General features: G+C 37.8%; 1 non-coding gene across 1 annotated transcript; it reads left to right on the top strand.

The window, feature by feature from the left end:
• Positions 1-290: 290 nt before the first annotated feature.
• On the top strand, positions 291-395 carry LOC111818186. The gene has a single exon (XR_002822241.1). It is a non-coding gene; the product is annotated as a U6 spliceosomal RNA (small nuclear RNA).
• Positions 396-18,041: the final 17,646 nt, after the last annotated feature.

The raw sequence follows: 18,041 nt of genomic DNA, 5'->3' as shown, positions 1-18,041 counted from the left end.
CATGAAGCTTGGGTGAGGACCTCATCTGATGATAGAGGTTTGACTAGAAAAGGTTAGGAGGAGTGATGGAGTATGAGGAAGAGAAACAGAGATGAGTAAGAGCTTATCGAAAGAGAGACCTAGATGCTGAGAAGAAATTTGCTAGAAAAAAGAAGAACAGAGGGGTAAAATGGAAATTCTGAGTCTCAGACTCACAATTTCCCTATGAAGAGGGCAGGCCTCTAGTTTCTCTAATCCCACTTGATAACTCTGGCTCTTAACTAGCAGCATGCATCAAAAAGTACGTAAGAGTGCTTGCTTCGGCAGTACATATACTACAATTGGAACGATACAGAGTAGATTAGAATGGCCCCTGCACAAGGATGACAAAAATTCATGAAGCGTTCCAAATATTTTACAAAATAGTTAGGATAGATACACAGCTACTTTCTCTTAATTCAATGAGAAGAAAAGATTTGTACTAATAGTGTTTGGACAGGATATCATGTCTGCATCTTGTACTATGAATAACTACTACGAAGACAATAATATGCAATGTACTAGTTATTGAAACTGTCCTATTAATTGGTTTTGAAACTGTCTCATTGCTATTTATTTCTCAATAAAATTAATTTTAAAAAGTATGCAAGAAGTTTATTACATGTATACCTTCCAGGAAGGATGCCTCCAAATCCCAATGTAATAGACTTGAGGTGGGATTATGAATGTGCATTTTTCATGCAATTCCAGATAACTCTAATTCCAGGACCTCTCAGGATACATTAAGAAGCTACGGCATATACTACCAGAGGGCTGATGATTCATTAGATTTGACAATCTAAATACACTTTGACAGGAAGAGTATTATGTATGAAGACCTACAAAGCTCTTCTTGTATTCTTCCACATACTTTGGACAACATGGGTTGAATCTTGGCTCAGGACTAGAGGTACAGTTCAGTGGTACAGATCTTGCCTAGAATGCATAGATGCAATCTCTAGTCTCACCCCACCTCACCTCTCAAAGTGTGGGTTTAGGTAGATTGCTTTGCAATGAATTGAGGAGTTATTAAAATCATCTGAAAAAAATCATTTGTATAAAGTCCACTGAAAATATAGCCCACACACCAATTACTAAAAAGTTGTGTCTCAGAAGTGGTTCTCAAAAAAAAAAGTGATTCTCAGCAAGTTTATCATAGTGTCTTTTGATTATATGCTACCGAATAGAGAGGATGTTGATACTTTTCAGATACAATAGTAAACTGAGTACCTTACTGTTTGCAGTATAGACCACTAAGCAAACAATAGAGTTAAACAGTACCATGAGTCTCTGAAAGTTTTATGTTTTCTAAAACATATAGAGACTTTGTTATTTTGCAAATATTTTAAGTCTTGAAAAGACAGGTCGCAGTTCTAGTGACATGGTTCTGATCAGCTGTTGAATGACATAATTGTAGAAGCAAAGGAATCTCTCTTAGTGAGCTACTAAACTTTCCAGAAGCCAGACATGACACTAAAACTGTGAGCATCACTGCACTACAGTGGGACTTGGGTCCTAACGTACAGTCACATCTAACTAAAGTATTGAGTGTAACACACTCAGCTTTCAGGCAGCAGAATGTGAGGAGTATGCTCTAAAGGAAAGAGAACAGACAGTGGACAGAGCTGGGGCCTAGGTTCTAGGTTCTAGGATGAAGCGCTGACTCCATGGATCCTCTATCAATTTTTTTGTTTGTTTGTTTGTTTGTTTGTTTTCCGATACCAGGGATTGAACTCAGCACCCTGCGCTTGCCAGGCAGGCATTTATTCTACCGAGATATCTTCCCGGCCCTGGATCCTCTAACAAATAGAATGATTTTGATGCTTAGGATTGAGATGGGTATGGGAGAACATCAAAAGTTTCCAAGAAGAGCTGTTCATCATAATTAAGTCATTACAGATTTATGAATAACTTCCCCTAACTCGAACTAGTTTCTTGGGACACAGATTTAGAATCTGAGAGTGGCATGGATAAGGTTCATTGAGAAGGTGAGATTAGAAGAAACAGGCCTACAATTTCATTGCATTTGAGCCTTCAGCTGATCCGTATAGGAAGCTGGGATGGGTCATTTAGAGTTCTCCCAAAACAAGGCAAAGGAACTTGGCTTTTTTGTAGATCCCCATTTGTCACTCTGGCTTTGTTTGCTTTCTCCACTAGAAAGGACTGACTTTGGGTAAATCAGAGCTCATTGGGAAACACAGCTTGAACATTAACAGCCAATTTCCCAGTGACTGGAGATTGGTATATCAACCTAAACAAGACGCTCTGGCTGAGAAATGTAGACTGCACTCAGTAATATTGTCTGGGGTAACATTTAAGGCAGGCCAGAAACCATTGAGCAGGAGTTTTCTGCAATATTAGTGGGGACTGGGAAACAAAGACAACTCTTGGCCCCTAACAGGAAGTGGGTAATAGAGGCTAAGCAAGGTACCATTGCCCTATAAGGACAGGGCAGCTTTGGAGGGATTTCCATTCCAGCGAGAAGCTAGAGACTCTAGGAATAAAGATAAAACCACTTTAAAAATTTCACTTAAGGAACTTCACTGGGGGCCAGGGAGATGACTTAGTAAAATAAGTGCTTCCCTGGCAAGTTCAATCCCTGGTTCTGCCAAAAAAAGAAGAAAAAAAAGAAAAAGAAAAAGAAACTGCATTGATGTTACCATCAATGGGAGAAGGCTAAATTCAACATCCATAAGCATAAACTATGTGCAAAGGAAAAGATCCACTTTTTTCAAATGCAAAGCATAGATTAATGGAAGTAATTTCAGATCCAAAAGTCTGGGTGTTGACCCACTAGTATATGCAGCCACTTCCTTGGAGCAGGGTAAAAACTAGTAGGTCAAGTAAAGACATGGATCTCCCTTCTTAGTTCACAATATATGTCCACCTCCTGGTTAATTTTTCTAAATTCTGAACTTAAAAGCTGTGATACTGAGCCTTTCTTTAAAAATATAAATTGAGAACTCATTTTGTATTTTACTATTCATAAAGAAAAGATAGCCTTTAAGAAAAGGTATTGCCTATTATTTGGAAAATTGCTTTAGTTCTTTATCACCACCAACCCTCAAAATAATCTATGCTTTCCCACAGGTAATCCACTTCTTTTCTTAATTTAGGTTGATTCTGTGAATTCAGGAACATTTGAATTTTGTAGTCAGAACACAAAACTATATATCTTAGGTTTACAAGTCATTCTTATAGTCTTAGTTTGCCTAACTTGAAAAGTCATACACATCAATGCCAGTCCTGAATTATCACACTGAGAATTCATAATGCCAATTAACTCAAATTTCCATCATGGGTAGAGATTTATGAATACTCCACTGACGTCTTGATTTGCTGAAAATCAAACTCTAAGATTGCTAACACAAAGTCTGTCTTCAAGGATGAAAAAGTAACTTCAAAAAAATGACATTATTTCATCCTTTCCTGTGCTGATTATTTGAAAAGAAATCTTTAACCAAAATTTAATTTGTGCATTCATTTCCTCTTATGTCATTTATATGCTATATTTTATGCTTTTATTTTTAATAATTTATAAGTAGATGTTCAAAGTAGTCCTTGATGTTCGTTGTAAATGTTGCTTTTCTATCAATGTTTCTTTTGAAAAAAAATGTTTCTTTTGTCCAGAAAATAAAATACATAGTTTAAGTTATGATAATCTTTCACAATCTCAGCAACAAGAAATTAATTATTTATAATATAATTAATGAGATGATCACATATGACAATGGTCATTAAATCATTTTAAAATTACATCATTTATATGTTGCTAGAATATTGAATGATGTATGTGTTACTTCAATTAAATAATATACTCAGACTTTTCATATGAAAAATAGAGTAAATAACAGTTTAATTCAGAGGAAAATTTTGAGGTGTATTTATATTGAACAAATTTTCCTAAATATCAGGCATCTAAAGGAATGTGTCAGTTCCCAAAATAATTCACTTTTATACCAAACACTAAAGTATGGGATTCAGAGAAGAAAAATGAAATTTCATTCAGGTGAAGCATTTTGTCGTGATCTGATTCTTTGCTACATGTCCCCTCCGTACCACTCTTTTGAAAGTAGGCAAATGATAATTTCCACATTTGGCAATATATCTCCCATAATCCTTATCTTGGCCAAAATTCAAGTCCCAGAGTTGAGGAAAGGAGCTGTTAATGCCTCAGGATAAACTCTGAAGATAACCTCGCTGCTGTTTTAGCCAGAGAAAACTAACATTTATTGAATATTTATATTTATCAAGCAAGTTCTATACTGTGTTTCCATATGCCATTCATTCGTTCATTCACTAAATACTCTACATGTCTAAGTTTTGCAAGCACTGGAGATATAAATATGTCACATAATGTGCATTCCAAGGTACAGTCTGGTTTGCTAATCTAAATGATTCAGTCTTAAAAAGTGAAAGAAAGGAGTGCTACTTTGAAGATGAGAGAATGGACACCGAAAAAGGTTAAATGACTCAGTCAGGTGAAATCTATGAAAATCTAAACTCCATCCTGTTCCACTGTCCTGTGCTTGTTACTGAATAAAACATTTTTTTATACTCTATCTGGAATGTGATGTCGAGGACTGAAATGTCAGTGAAGTGTTCACTGTCAAAATCCCATGATGTATGTAGTCTGAAATGCTTCCCCCCCATTCTCTGTATGTCTGTTGCTTATATAAAACTGCCTACACATGGTTGCCTTCACCACAGATTAGGAAAAGATATGTAACTCTATTGCATGACAGTATTGTCCTCATTTGTTAGTGCTGGCTTTTAGAGAAACCAAGACTGAGAAAACCATAGGGCTCAGCTCCAAATTTAGTCAGGGCTGGTAATCTGCAACTATATGTGGAGATCATTGAAAGGAAGTCAAGTCTTGAGGGCAAGTGTTAACAGTTCATTTCCCTTCCTGAGGATTTCCAGTACTGACTCCCATTAGCTATGCAAAAGTAGTGATGCTAGACCAGGGCAAATTTCTACTGTCGGGGGCACATTGGATGAGCAACCTGAGCCTTGGACAAAAGCCAACTCCTTTGGAAACTCCCCTCTTAGCTGTGCACTTTTAGCCTGTGGTCATCTATGGGATTTTCCCCCCAAAACTTCTCTGTCATGGCAGAAGCTTAAAAGCTCCATTTCCAGAATAGTATGCAATCCAGGAGGTCAAAGTAAATATGAAAAATTTGCTTTACATCTTGATTTCTCTATTCTCAAATTCTTCCTCATTCTTAAATCCTTTCCAATTTGCATATTCTTAAATTATCTATTTGCATTTTGAAGTCTTCTTGTAAACTTGTTCACTTCCCCCTCCTAAGAGGTACACTCAACATTTCCTGACAGTCTATGTCCCATAGAATTCTAGGTACTTTTGGTGTATTATAACCAAGACTAAAAAGAAAGTTTCCAGATACCATTTCACAGGCATTTAAAATAATGTACTACAGATTAAAATGTTGTCAAATACAATGATAAGAATCATGCATCTACCAAGCTATTTAGCTATTTCTTGGTTTAAAAAAAATATATATATATATATATATATATATATGCACTTACTCTTCAAGAACAACACATCATGCATATTTAAATTGTCTATAGAAGCCTATATGAACAGATTTAATTTATTATCCAGCATAATAAAATACTGGGCCTTGGAAGTGGTTCCAGGAATGTCAGACAATTAAGAAAAAAAAAAAGATTCTCCTCGGTAGCAACATATCAAACTATCTAAATTATGCAAATTCTTTTATTTCTTCAAATAGGCCTACTACCTTTAAGTGTACCAGAAGACTAAGAGTATATTCAGAAGTTACTGGTTAAAAACTATCTGTGACCCAGATACTGTTTGGATTTGCATGAGATGTTTCCAAAGCAGTCCGGGAAAGCCCACAAATTCAAAGCGGTCTCTTTATCCTCACCCCATTTCTGCTGAGTCCAAGAACCTTATTTCATTTCCTGCATGGTAGGCATTTTTCAGGGACTAGGTAAGCCATGGCATCTGCGCTACTTTCTGAGTCATTGTCCTGAAATGATACACGCTTGGGTGTAGTACAGCTACTTGGTTCCCAGAGACAACAAACAAACAGAAGTTAACTAGGAACTTGAGTTTGCTAAAAACAAAGACAACATGCCCTCCAGATTTTCTATTTATTTTGAAGAAATATCCACATTATATTTCTAACCCTGAGAAAATTTTTTATGTAAGAACTTTTGGTTTTTATGCTTCACTTTCAGACGCAGGCCGTGTTCTGTGAAGGAAACCAGGCAGCCTTCTTTCAAGCAGCTCTGACTCTTGAAGGCAGACACACAGCTCCAACTGTGGTAGTAGTGAGCAGATATTCATAGAAGTACTCCTCGGGATAGCGTGAAAGATAATTTCACTGGTTTTATTGGCCACAAAAGGGTAATTTCTTAATTTATTCCATTAACTGTTATAAATGAAAGTGTGTTGTTTTAAAGTTATTAAAACAATTTTTTTAAAGTTCTTAGCCTCACAGAATGTCAGGTATTGGAATAAGAATGATTTATGGATACAAAAGTCCCTAAATTTGGTATATTATAGAATTAGAATTAGAATATATAGGGATTTCAGAGTTGTAGAAGGAAAATAACAAGTCTTCTATTGAGGTTGAAATAGAATTCATTTAAGAATATTATTCAGGGCTGGTGAGCTAGCTCAGCGGATTAACGTGCCTGCTTAGGCAAGTACGCAGGGACTGAGGTTTGATGTCCGATATCACCCGCCATGCCAGGCCCCCCTGCGCGCACTGAGCCTGCCAGAGTCCAATTTTGTTGTGCATGCCTGTAATTCCAGCACTGGGGAGGCTGAAAGCAGGAGGATCACACAAGTGTGAACTGGGTAGTGAGACCCTGCAACAACAAAACATATTAAAATATTTATATTATTTAGATTTCCTAAATATCTGAAGAAATAGAAGCCAGAAGTTTTACTGGGAAACTATGAGAACAAACTATTCAAATGAATAACTGATCCTATCTACCTCTCCTTGGAGAACAAAGTCAAGTTGAAAACTTTTATGTAGTGCTTATGGGCATTATTCAGATATGAATTATCTAATAATGATAATAATATTCTAGTATCATTTGCTTCATTTTAGGACAACAAATGAGAGGTCAAATAATTTGTTCCTTTTATTTTACATAAAAAGAAATGGTAGAGTCAGGGTTTGAAAGCGAACTCCAGCAAGTCTCAACCATGTAGTCCTCAGCAGGAGAAGGCCGCGGAGGAGAGGAACACACGAGCATGGGAAGCACTTTAAAGATGAACAGCACACTTAGGTGGGGGTATGCTGTGGTAATAAGAAGTCCTCAAGCCTTTCGCTGATGGCCAGAATCTAGTCCTTGCTCGAACTACATGCCTTACACGACAACTGCAGGTGTGCTGGGGAGTCTGTCTCGACTGGGTTGAGGAACTACACCATCCTAGACACCTTTTACGCATGCGCTCAGAAGTGATCTGTATCACGTGTGCCTTCTTTTTGTTAATCAAAGAATGTTATGTAAGCAACCCTAATTTCCACTAGGAAGGAACAGAATCCCAGTAGAGAGGGGTGGCAAACATGAACAAGAAAGTATTCGATCACTCTCTGTTCTCTTGATCACATATTATTCTTCGTCTTTTATGCAATTTTTACCTCTTTCCCAAATGATACGACCAAATTTCTTCTTCATTCGTGGGATTAGGCTCAAATTTCAGGATTTTTGTGATAGTTTAGTAGATCTGCAGGTTTTTCATTTTTATCCAAATAGCTATAAAATAAATGTTACTTGCCCCCTACAGTTCAATAAACAATGTAACAAAAACAAGATAACCTCAATAAACATTTCCACATGGAAAAGGAAGGAGAAGAGATGCTTAACAATGCATCCATCAGAGAAATCCTGATTCTATCTGGGCAGCCACACAGACCTCTGTCCTGGCGGGAGCCCCTCAGTTCAGGTCACTGCAAATCTGGAGAAAACCGCACAATAGGGTGGCATGTTTTGAATTGGAATCAAAACAAAAGTAAAGGTTTGATTTTACCTGGATTCAACTGTTAAATAAGTAAAAATGAGTCTCTTTTATTTGCTTATTTATGTTTGCTATACTAGGGATTGAACCCAGGGCCTTCACACTGAGCTACATCTTTTTTTTAACATTTCAACTTTGAAAATTATCTTTAAATTTTAAGACGGGTTCTCAATAAGTTACTAAGTTTCCCAGACTGGGTACAACTTGTGATCCTCCTGCCTCAGCCTGGGATTACTGATATGCTCTAGCTTTTTAGGCTGAAAGAGACTTTAATCTGGGTTGCAAAAAATATCTGAAAGCTCTATGATCTGTTGAAGATATTTTCAGGAACAGAGAAGGGAACATAACAGGACACCATTGAAAGCAGTGATTAGAGTGATTGCAAAATCATTGCATGTTTTTATGTTCCTGAGCTCTGAATTTTTGTTATAAGCCAAAATAGATGGAAGGAAATTGGGGGAGGGGTCAAAGATGACTACATTTTCTATTATTAATGACTGAGAAAATGATGATTCCCTATAAAAATATTTTTAAACAATGTTTTGTTTCTTGTATACATTAACTATTTTGTATATTTCTTATGTGAACCGAGACAATTCTTCTTCACTTAATGAAGCCTAGGCAGGCAAATCAGGCATATCTAACTAGTGGGCTGCAGGCAAAGTACACATTGACATCGGCAAATATAGAAGACAGACTTCACTGTTTTAACTTTAGATATTCTAGAATTGCTTAGACATTCAATACTGAGCTACATATTACACTCAAGAGAAGGGAATGAGCAGAATTATAAGAAATTTGTTCAGATAACGCAAAGTAACATTTGCCTGGGGTAGGTGAAGATTAACCTACAGGGAAAAAGATGGCAACTTGTTTAGACTTGGTGGTTGACCTGCTTCTAATGAAATTTGAGTTTCAGGAAGTCCGTTTTCCTGTTTCTGATTATATTGAGGCCATACCCCATATGCTTTCTGACTTGCTACTGCCTCTTCCTTCTCCTTTTCTTCCTTCTCTGTTTCCTCCTCCTCCTCTTCCTCCTTCTCTGTCTCCTCCTCATTCTCCTTCTTCTTTTCTTCAGTGCATGAAACCAGGACCTCAAATATGCAGGGTTCTGCCACTGAATGACATCCCCACTGAGTGACATTCCCCTATTTTGTATTGAGGCCCTATTTTGCTGACTTTCCCAGCAAAACGTGGCATCCTCCTGCCTTAGCCTTAAATAGCAGGATTTTAGGTGTGTACCACCATGCCTGGCTGATGTTGCATTTCCTTATCGCTCTTAGGACTGTCCTTCCAAGGTCTTTGGCTTGGGACCTCAAGGGTCACAGTTTCCATCAGTTTTTTCCCTGTTGCACAGTACACAACTTTCACCACTGAGTTATGTATCTTTGGACAGGCAATTTTTAAGGGCAAAGAAAAAAAAGACTACAGGGGCAATAGAGTAAATCTGATGGCCTTGAACTCTTAAACCACAAAGAAGACTAGATGGGTTCATGCCTGATAGAACCATATAGTATAGACGGGCATTCTTAGACCACTACTCTAAGAACCTAGTCACCATTGTAGAATAGCTCTTTTTTTTTTTTTTTAACTTTCTATTTCTCCAAAGCTAAGAGAAATCTCAGCAAGTTATCTTCTTCTCTATATTCATAAGTGGCCAATTAATTTTCAAAAACTAGGATACTTATGGTAAGAAGTAATCCATTTATTTACTTTTTTTTTTTTTTTTTTGCTTGTTTATTTATTGTTTGTACTAGAGACTAGGCCCAGAGCCTCTCTTATGCTAAGCGAGTACTCTACATACAAGCCCTCAAAACAAATATTTTAAAGCTTTCTATGCTATCTTCTAAAATATCTGTGGTGGATTTCCAACTGGTGATCAACTTGTTACACCCTGCTGAACTGAACGAGCTTGGTGCTGGGTGTGGGTGGCCCACCTGAGGATTGTTATTTGCCACATAAGAGGCAGAACTGAAGGCTGTTAGGGAAGGTTTTGGGAGCTATTAGAGACCTGCTGGTTTTCTTGAGCTGTTTTGCTGAAGGATCTTGCCAGGCTGGCTTGCCTGATAAATTTGGCTTTTCTCATTGGAGGAGGAGCTCAGGACCTCACTGTGGTTGGGGATGGCTCTGGTTCACTTTGGGGGAGCTCTGGTCCTCACCTTGAGCATTGCCTCCTAGCTGTAGTTCAGATCCCTCAGCCTGCTAGCACAGACTCTTCATCCTGATGGCACAGGCTTCCTAGCTTCTACCACTGACCTTTGTGCCTTTCAGTGTAGATCTGTGAAACAGGACTGTATGAGATAGTACTATGGGCTCTAGGCCTCTAGTAGGACTTGTGGGATACACTGTTACGAGCTCTAGGTTTTCAGTTGGATTTATGAAGGATGTTAGGATTCAGTCCTTCAGCTGGAGGTGTTTAGTGTGTGGACAGATTTGCTACACCCTTTGTGTATGATTCTTTGGGAGATTCATTACAAAATAGTCTTATAAAATGTGTCCTGTATTGTATTGTTTCCTTTACAAAAACCTCAAACCACAACAATATTCAACAGTATCTATATCCTATATTTTGAAAGCTTGTTAGAAATTTTTTTAAGTTTTAAGAATGTAAAAATATCTCAAGACCAAAAAGTTTAAGAGCACTTGAGTGATATCATTCATTTCATTTTTCAGCCTGTCAGTGAATTATTGCTGGCTACCCATTACCCTCTATGTACATACAGTGAGACTAGTTAGCTTTGCCTGAGACAGGGGCACTTTCCTGTGTTTGAAAATGACAAGTGAACCTGGTGGACTCTGAGCATCATGAGCAGAGGACCATGCTGTTTTCATCCCTCCCTCTCCAGTGCCACTCTGGAGCCTCACATGCAGTAGTTGCTCAATTGAAAAAAAAAAATATATATATACATATAGATAGATAGATAGAGAGATATAGATATAGATAGATACATATACAATATGCATGAAAATGAATAGAATTGATAGCTTCATTTCTTGAAAAATGAATGTCTTGGTTTTCTTAAAACCAAGGGAGAATCTAAAATGATGTTAATTTTGCTAAAATGAGAGAAGGCTAAATTAGCTACTTCCAATGCTTTCAAAAACTAACAAAAACAGTAACAACTGACTGCAAGTCCCTCATGCACCACCACTGAGCTAAACACTTCACAGGCACCATCTCATTTATTCCAGATGATAACTCTAGGAATTAGATGTTCTTCTTTTCATTTAACAAAGGAAGAAACTGGTAGTTACAGAGGCTGAAGTAGACACTTTGCCCAAGTTCTCAGATTAATAAGGTGCACAATTTAGATTCTGACTTCACCAAAATTACTTAGTAAAGGAACTAGTTAGCACCTTTATATCTTTAATTATATTCTATTCTCACAGTAACCCAAGCTAAAATGATAGGCTTATGTAATTATCCCTACTTAAAAAAGTAGGAACCACTACCCTCCAAAATCTACAAATCCAACGTCCATTTAAATTGAATCAATATTTACTAGGCCTGCTTCCCGGTGCCATCCCTACTGCCTAAGGAGAGGACAGACCCTCCAAGGAGTAAAAGCCTATTTTGTACAACAAGCAATAGATGTTTTGGGGAGTGCTGCTTGATTAGTGAAGCTGTATGTATTAGGGAGAGAGGAAAGCTAACTATACACACAGTAGGGAGAGAGAGAGAGTGATAACCTATAGTAGCAAACCAGGTTGGAGCCCATGTGGAGAACAGAACTGAAAAGGAAGCAGTTGTCATGGAAACTACTCTTATCCATAGTGGTCTTTACCTGAGACATAAGACAAAGCAAACGAGAAATCAAAAATTAGACTTATGTTTCAGGATTTGACTAAGTCACTGTATTTCTGAATCTCCATTTTCTATCAAAAGATTGAGGAGTTTGAACTAAATCAGTAATTTTCCCTTTGCTATCTATACCACTTCCAGTCTCACTACTGACATATAAAATTCTCAATACTGTGTCTTTCTAAAAATAATATTTAAAATATATACAAGCTACATACACATGCACACAGAAAATTATATCTCTTTTTAACAGAAATGGGATTACGCCATGCATATTTTTCTGCATCTTATATTTTGTACTTAATTATAGATCTTTGAGATCTTTCCCAAACAACACATATAGATTTATTTCTCTTTTTTTGAAAAAAAACAGCTATTTAGTATTGCATTGTATGAAGTCCCCATAATTTATTGGGTCAGACACTGGTTGAAAGACATTTAAGTTGTTTGCAATTTTTTGTTATTATAAACATTGACAAGTGAGCCTCCTGAATCAATCTAAACCTTCAATGCTTGGCAGAGGACACATGCCTTCTTTGTGGAGTTCCTGAAGCATACCACAAAGCCCCCACAGATCTAGCAAACACAGTTTGAAAGCCACTGGAGATGATCTTGCATTTCTTTTCTTCTCGATGATATGAAATTCCTATAACCTTAACCCTTGGTTTTTCACTCTCATTATTTGGCAATATCTCCTAATAGTTGTGTTTGAGTAGATGTGTTTTTTTTTTCTCAAGTAAGACTATAATGCATTTGCTGTTTATCATTTTTTTGCATTCATAAAAGACTAGCCTACCATTCAGCTGGTTATAAAAAGTGCTCAAAAATACATGTGGGATGGCAACCAGAGGAGGACTGGGTTGGTAAAATAGAATACTTAGCTATATTTCTTTGTCAATTGTTGCTGCTCATGTAGGAGTGTGGGTGCTTACAATTAACCCTGGTTTGACTATCAAGAACTTCAATGGGTTAGAGGTAGTTCTCACATCACTCAGATAAGGGAATAAGGTGAAATGAGACATTCTACATGCATGGTTTACATGTCCAGGGTTGCCAACTGTCTTGATTCCTTTTTTCCCTCATTGCTGGGAAAAAAAAAAACCCCGTGACACTCCACATTAAGGAAGGAAAGGTTTATGTAGCTCACAGTTAGTGGTGGTTTCAGTCCATACTTGGCTGGCTCCTAGGCAGATTGGCCATGACAGAGGGAAGCCATTCATGGTGGCAGAAAACAGCAAAAAGCAAAATGGAGAGGAAGCAGCTGTGGCAGCTAGCAAGCCTCGCTCCCCTTCTTACATTTGTATGTAGATTATCTGCCCCAGGGTGGTGTAGCACTCACACCCATAATCCCAGGATTGGATCATGAATTAATCACAAACTCTAGAAGCGGCTTCATGATTGCATGAGGCTTTGGGGGGACACCTAGACACAAACCATAACACCAACTGTGCTACAACCCTAGAGGTGCCATTTATGTTTTAGTCCCATAGAGTGGTACCTCCTAGAGTTGTATTCAAGTAGGCAAAACTCACAAAGATGTACAATGAAATTGTGCCTCCTGTTGTTTATGTGATATTGGCCAAATGCATATTACTCCTTGCTTTATTCTCAGAAACATTGTTTTATCTGTCATTCTCTCCATTACCTGAATCATCACTCTTTCCCATTCTGCTTACTTTTATCCATATAAACGTGCTTCTATCTTTCATGATTTTAGTGGTAGTCATAATGATGACAAGAAAGAAGACCATGTTGGCTAAGATGGTGAATCTCTTACCTATTGTATATGTCTCTTACCTTTCACAGGTGAAACTTCTTAAAAGAATAACCTATACCTTTGTTCTCAACTTTACAACCCCTTCAATGGCAACGCTCCATTGTTTTCTTACTTGACTTCTCTGTAGTATGAGCCACCATCCACCATCTCTTCCTCCTGGAAACCCTCTCCTTCCTCTTCTTTTGTGATGCTACTTCCCCTACGTTTAACCAATTTCTCTGTTCCCTCTTGGCTCCTCTGACAGCTGTCTCTCTCTGCTGATCCTCCTCTGGCTCTCTTATCCGTAGACTGGTTTCTTTTGATTCATAGGACAAATGGCTTCCTCTCAAGTTTGCTCTTTCTCTGAGGGTCGATATTGTGCTCACTGAAAGTATAACCATCCACTCAGATGTACAAGCCTGAAGATTTGAAGTCATCTTTTCATTCTTTCTCATCCTTAACATGCAGTCAGTTCCTTAACACTTACATGTACTCAAGGGTGGATATGACTTTTTGCCCTCCAAGTCACTGTCCAGGCAAATGGGCATTTTCCTGGATTATTGCTTACGTCTCCTAGCTGGACTCTTTGCATCTAGGATAGTCTTTTCTTATTCACTGTGCTCAGGCAGACTCTCTAAGTAGAATTTCTAAAGCTTTAGTGGTTCCATGTGTGATTGAGAATCGATTTGACATAACTTTGCTTAGTGTGAATATCCTTTGGTACTATTACATGTTTGCAGTACATAATGTTCCTTGTGGAGAGTTGGAATATATACATAACACATCGTAAGTACTTTATCCCCCTCCCCTGCCTCTCCCTCCTTGCATCCATCTCCTGCTCCCTGTTCCATTTCATATGGATCTGTCACCATACTTCCTATTATCTATCTTCTGTTTTGTTTTTTCTTTATATTGTGAGGTTATCATACAAGAGAATCCATGTGATATTTAAGTTTGTGTGTCTGATTCATTTCACTTAGCATTAAGGTGCACCCATTTGCCTACAAATTCCTTTCTTGATTTTGACCTGTTCCTCACTGTCATTTTCCACCACCTTTTTTTCCCTCATCTTCCTTTCTTCCCTTTATATTCAGTTTTTTATAGTACATTTATCATCTTCTTCACTGTTCCATCTTTATTTCTTTCTTTATTATACCAATTTACACCATTCTTACACATCTGTCTCAAGTATCATTGAATGGATTTGTTAATGTGTGGTTCAAAATCACTGATTAATTTTTCTCCTCCTGCCAAATTATAAACCTCGAGATGTCTTCTTTTTTGTTTCAAGTACTTGAGAACATAGAAAAAATATTAGTTGGAGGAATCAATGAACCAGTCATATTTTGATGGGATTACTTTGAAGAAACAAAGTAAAACCTGTTTTAAAACCATAGTGCCCAAGAGCCAGCCAAATAGCTCAGCGGATTAAAGCACCTGTTTATGCAGACCCAGGGGTCAGAGTTTCAATCCCTGGGCCTGCCATGCTGGCCCCAGCCCTGGGGCACTCTGAGAAGGCGATTGAGACTGAGTGTGGTGGTGCGAGCCTGTAATCCCAGCCCTTGGGAGACTGAACACAGGCAGATCACTAGGAGTCTGATCTACATAGTGAGACCTTAGAGCCTGTAGAGCCTTACTAAAGTATAAAACAAAACAAAACAATGCCCAAATCTTGAAAACTTAATAAATGAAAAGTAATATACTTTCAGGATTAAAAATATCTTTTTATTTATTTAGATGATACAGGGTCTCGCTATGCAGCTCAGACTCATAGTGATCCTCCTGTCTCAGACTTCCTATAGCACCACCATGCCCAATTTTGGTGGCCACCTTGGCGGAGGGCTGGCACGGCATACGGTACCAGGGATTGAACCCAGGTCCTTGCACTTGTCAGGCAGGCTCTTAGACCACTGAGCTATCTCCTTAGCCCTACTTTCAGGCTTCTTATATGACTATATAGATTTAGTTACAATTGTTCACATGAAATTATTTTTTTTAATTATCTTCATTTCTTTTTTATTTATTTATTTTTTTGGTGGAGCCGGGGATTGAACTCAGATCCTTGCGTTTGCCAGTCAAGCGCTTATCCTACTGAGCCATCTCCTCGGCCCCAATATCTTCATTTCTTTAACCCCCTAATTATATAATCACAACAAACATAGTAAATAAACTATTGTTTCAATTGTGAACTAGAAAACAAGAGAAACTATTATTATTATTTCTGTGGTGCTGGGGATTAAATCCAGAGCCTCATGCATGCTAAGCAAGTGCTCTACCAATAAGCTCCATCTCTAGACCATAGCATTATTTCAATTGTATAAAGATGTGAAATATGATGTAATAATTTGATAATGTGTACCACGTGTAACACCTCTCTCTCTCTCTCTCGTGCTAGGAATCAAACTCAGGTCCTTGCACTTGCCAGGCAGGTTCTATGTCACTGAGCCATATCCCCAGTCCAACATATCTTTTTCTAAAAGAAAAGAAAAGGAAAATGCTTTCCTTTTTGATATTTATTCTATTATCTACACATTCATTGTTGTCTTTTTTTTTTTTTTTTTAGAACGGTCTCACTGTTTTATTTATATATTTATTGTCTGTGGCTGCTTTTGTATTACAATGGTAGTGGTGAATAGTTGTGACAGATTCCCAAAACCCAAAATATTTACCAAATATTTATCTGGGTCTTTACAAAAAAGATTATGAACCCTAGTATGGAGTTTCAACTTTACTTTTTCAGTGCTTTACTTTTATTTTTTTATTTTTTTAAAATTTTTTATTTTTCAAAATTTTATTGATAAACAGATAGCAATGAGACAGTTTCAAATCAAATCAGAAGTACAGTTTCAACAAATAACACAGTGCATATATTCTTCTTAATGGTTAATTGCTGTACAAGATGCGGACTCGAGATCCTATTTACAAACACCATTAGAACAAATCATTCTATTCATTAAGAGAATGCAACTATGTATCTATCCTAACCACTTTGAATACACAGATACAAAACGGACATTCATCGGTATACCCCATTTTTTCTAAGTTCCGTTATTGAATATTATACGTGTGTAAACTCAGCAAAATATTCTAAAAGAGTCCAGTAGCCCATAATAGCATTGGGTCTTCTGTTTAACTGGCAATGTCAGAAATTATTGACCTGAGTCCCCCACAGCTCAACATAACAACATGGCTTACTTCCTATATTTCGTCTTCATACTCATTGTTGTCTTTCTGTATTTGTATATCCTTGTTGAACTCATTATCTCCCTAATCCCTTCTCCTGAATGTTCTTGTTTATCTCTCATTCCACTCTCTTCCTCCAGGTTTTCTAAGTCTGTCACTTCCCCAAGCCCTACTGCCTAGGTCTTCTTTGCCCATGACCTTTCCTCTGTAGAACTGTATTTTCTCCACCTATCCTTTGCCTCCCAGCAACCTGAGCAGAACAAGGCTAGATGTGGAACTGGCACTCTTACAAAAAGGAAAGCGGTTAGAAAGAAAACTATTCAAAAAGTAGACAAGCACCTTAAAAATATCTGTGGGAAGGTGTTTGTTCAATCATCTGCTTCTTCAGATGTGGAACTTTGAGCAATATGGTTTGCACTTTGGTAGAGATGGGCAAGAAACACCTTCCTGGGCTGGCGGCCTGAGCAGATGTAGAGAATTGCAGTTTTCAGTAACTTGGCCTTGAACAAAACTCAAGATTCGCCCTGCCCAGTGTGTGTGTGTGTGTGCGCGCGCGCGTGAACGTGTGTGTTTCCTGAAAGCTGTGTTGCAGGAATTCAAAGGCTAAAATTCTGCCCTCAGCTGTGAGTCATGACTCTCTGAAGCTGAGAAGCTCATATGTGTGTATCCAAAGGAAGTATTGGGCCTTGGGGACTCAGGTTAAATAATAACAGGCCAGTCGTTTGTTTGCTTATTTGCTTAAACCTTCATAAAAGAAGCACAAGCCTTGCTGTACCTGAATGCCTTTTTATAATCAGTTTTAAAATACACAGTAGAATTTAAATTCCCTAGGTAGATCTTCTGCATTACAGTACAAATAATAATAGTCTACCTTACCCTTGGCCTTGGATCCAAGAGAGATCCATAGGAAAAGAGGGAGAAGTAAGTTTCTACCCTGGTGCCAGTCTTTTACTGAGAAAGTTTTGTTTTTATCCCCAGGGAACTCTCCACAGGGGACTGAAATTCAGTGTTTCTTGTAAACTGCATGAAATACCTAAGGAGCTTTTATTTTTCTGAGCTAGTTTGAAGGTAACAGGGACAATTCTGCCTGCTTAAGGAAACACAAAGATGTACAAGCTGAAATGTGCCTCCACACTTCTCCCACTAACGTGCATCTCTCCCAGTTCACAGGACCCTTTCTTGTAGGTTCTCATGTTTTTTTAGTAAAAAGTCTCAAAACTGTACCCAGTAGTAGCTCTCTATCATTCTAAAGA

This window comes from Octodon degus, unplaced genomic scaffold, assembly GCF_000260255.1.
Source record: "Octodon degus isolate 3935 unplaced genomic scaffold, OctDeg1.0 scaffold00082, whole genome shotgun sequence".
Classification (NCBI taxonomy): Eukaryota; Metazoa; Chordata; class Mammalia; order Rodentia; family Octodontidae; genus Octodon; species Octodon degus.
This window is presented reverse-complemented; position numbering and strand designations above follow the sequence as displayed.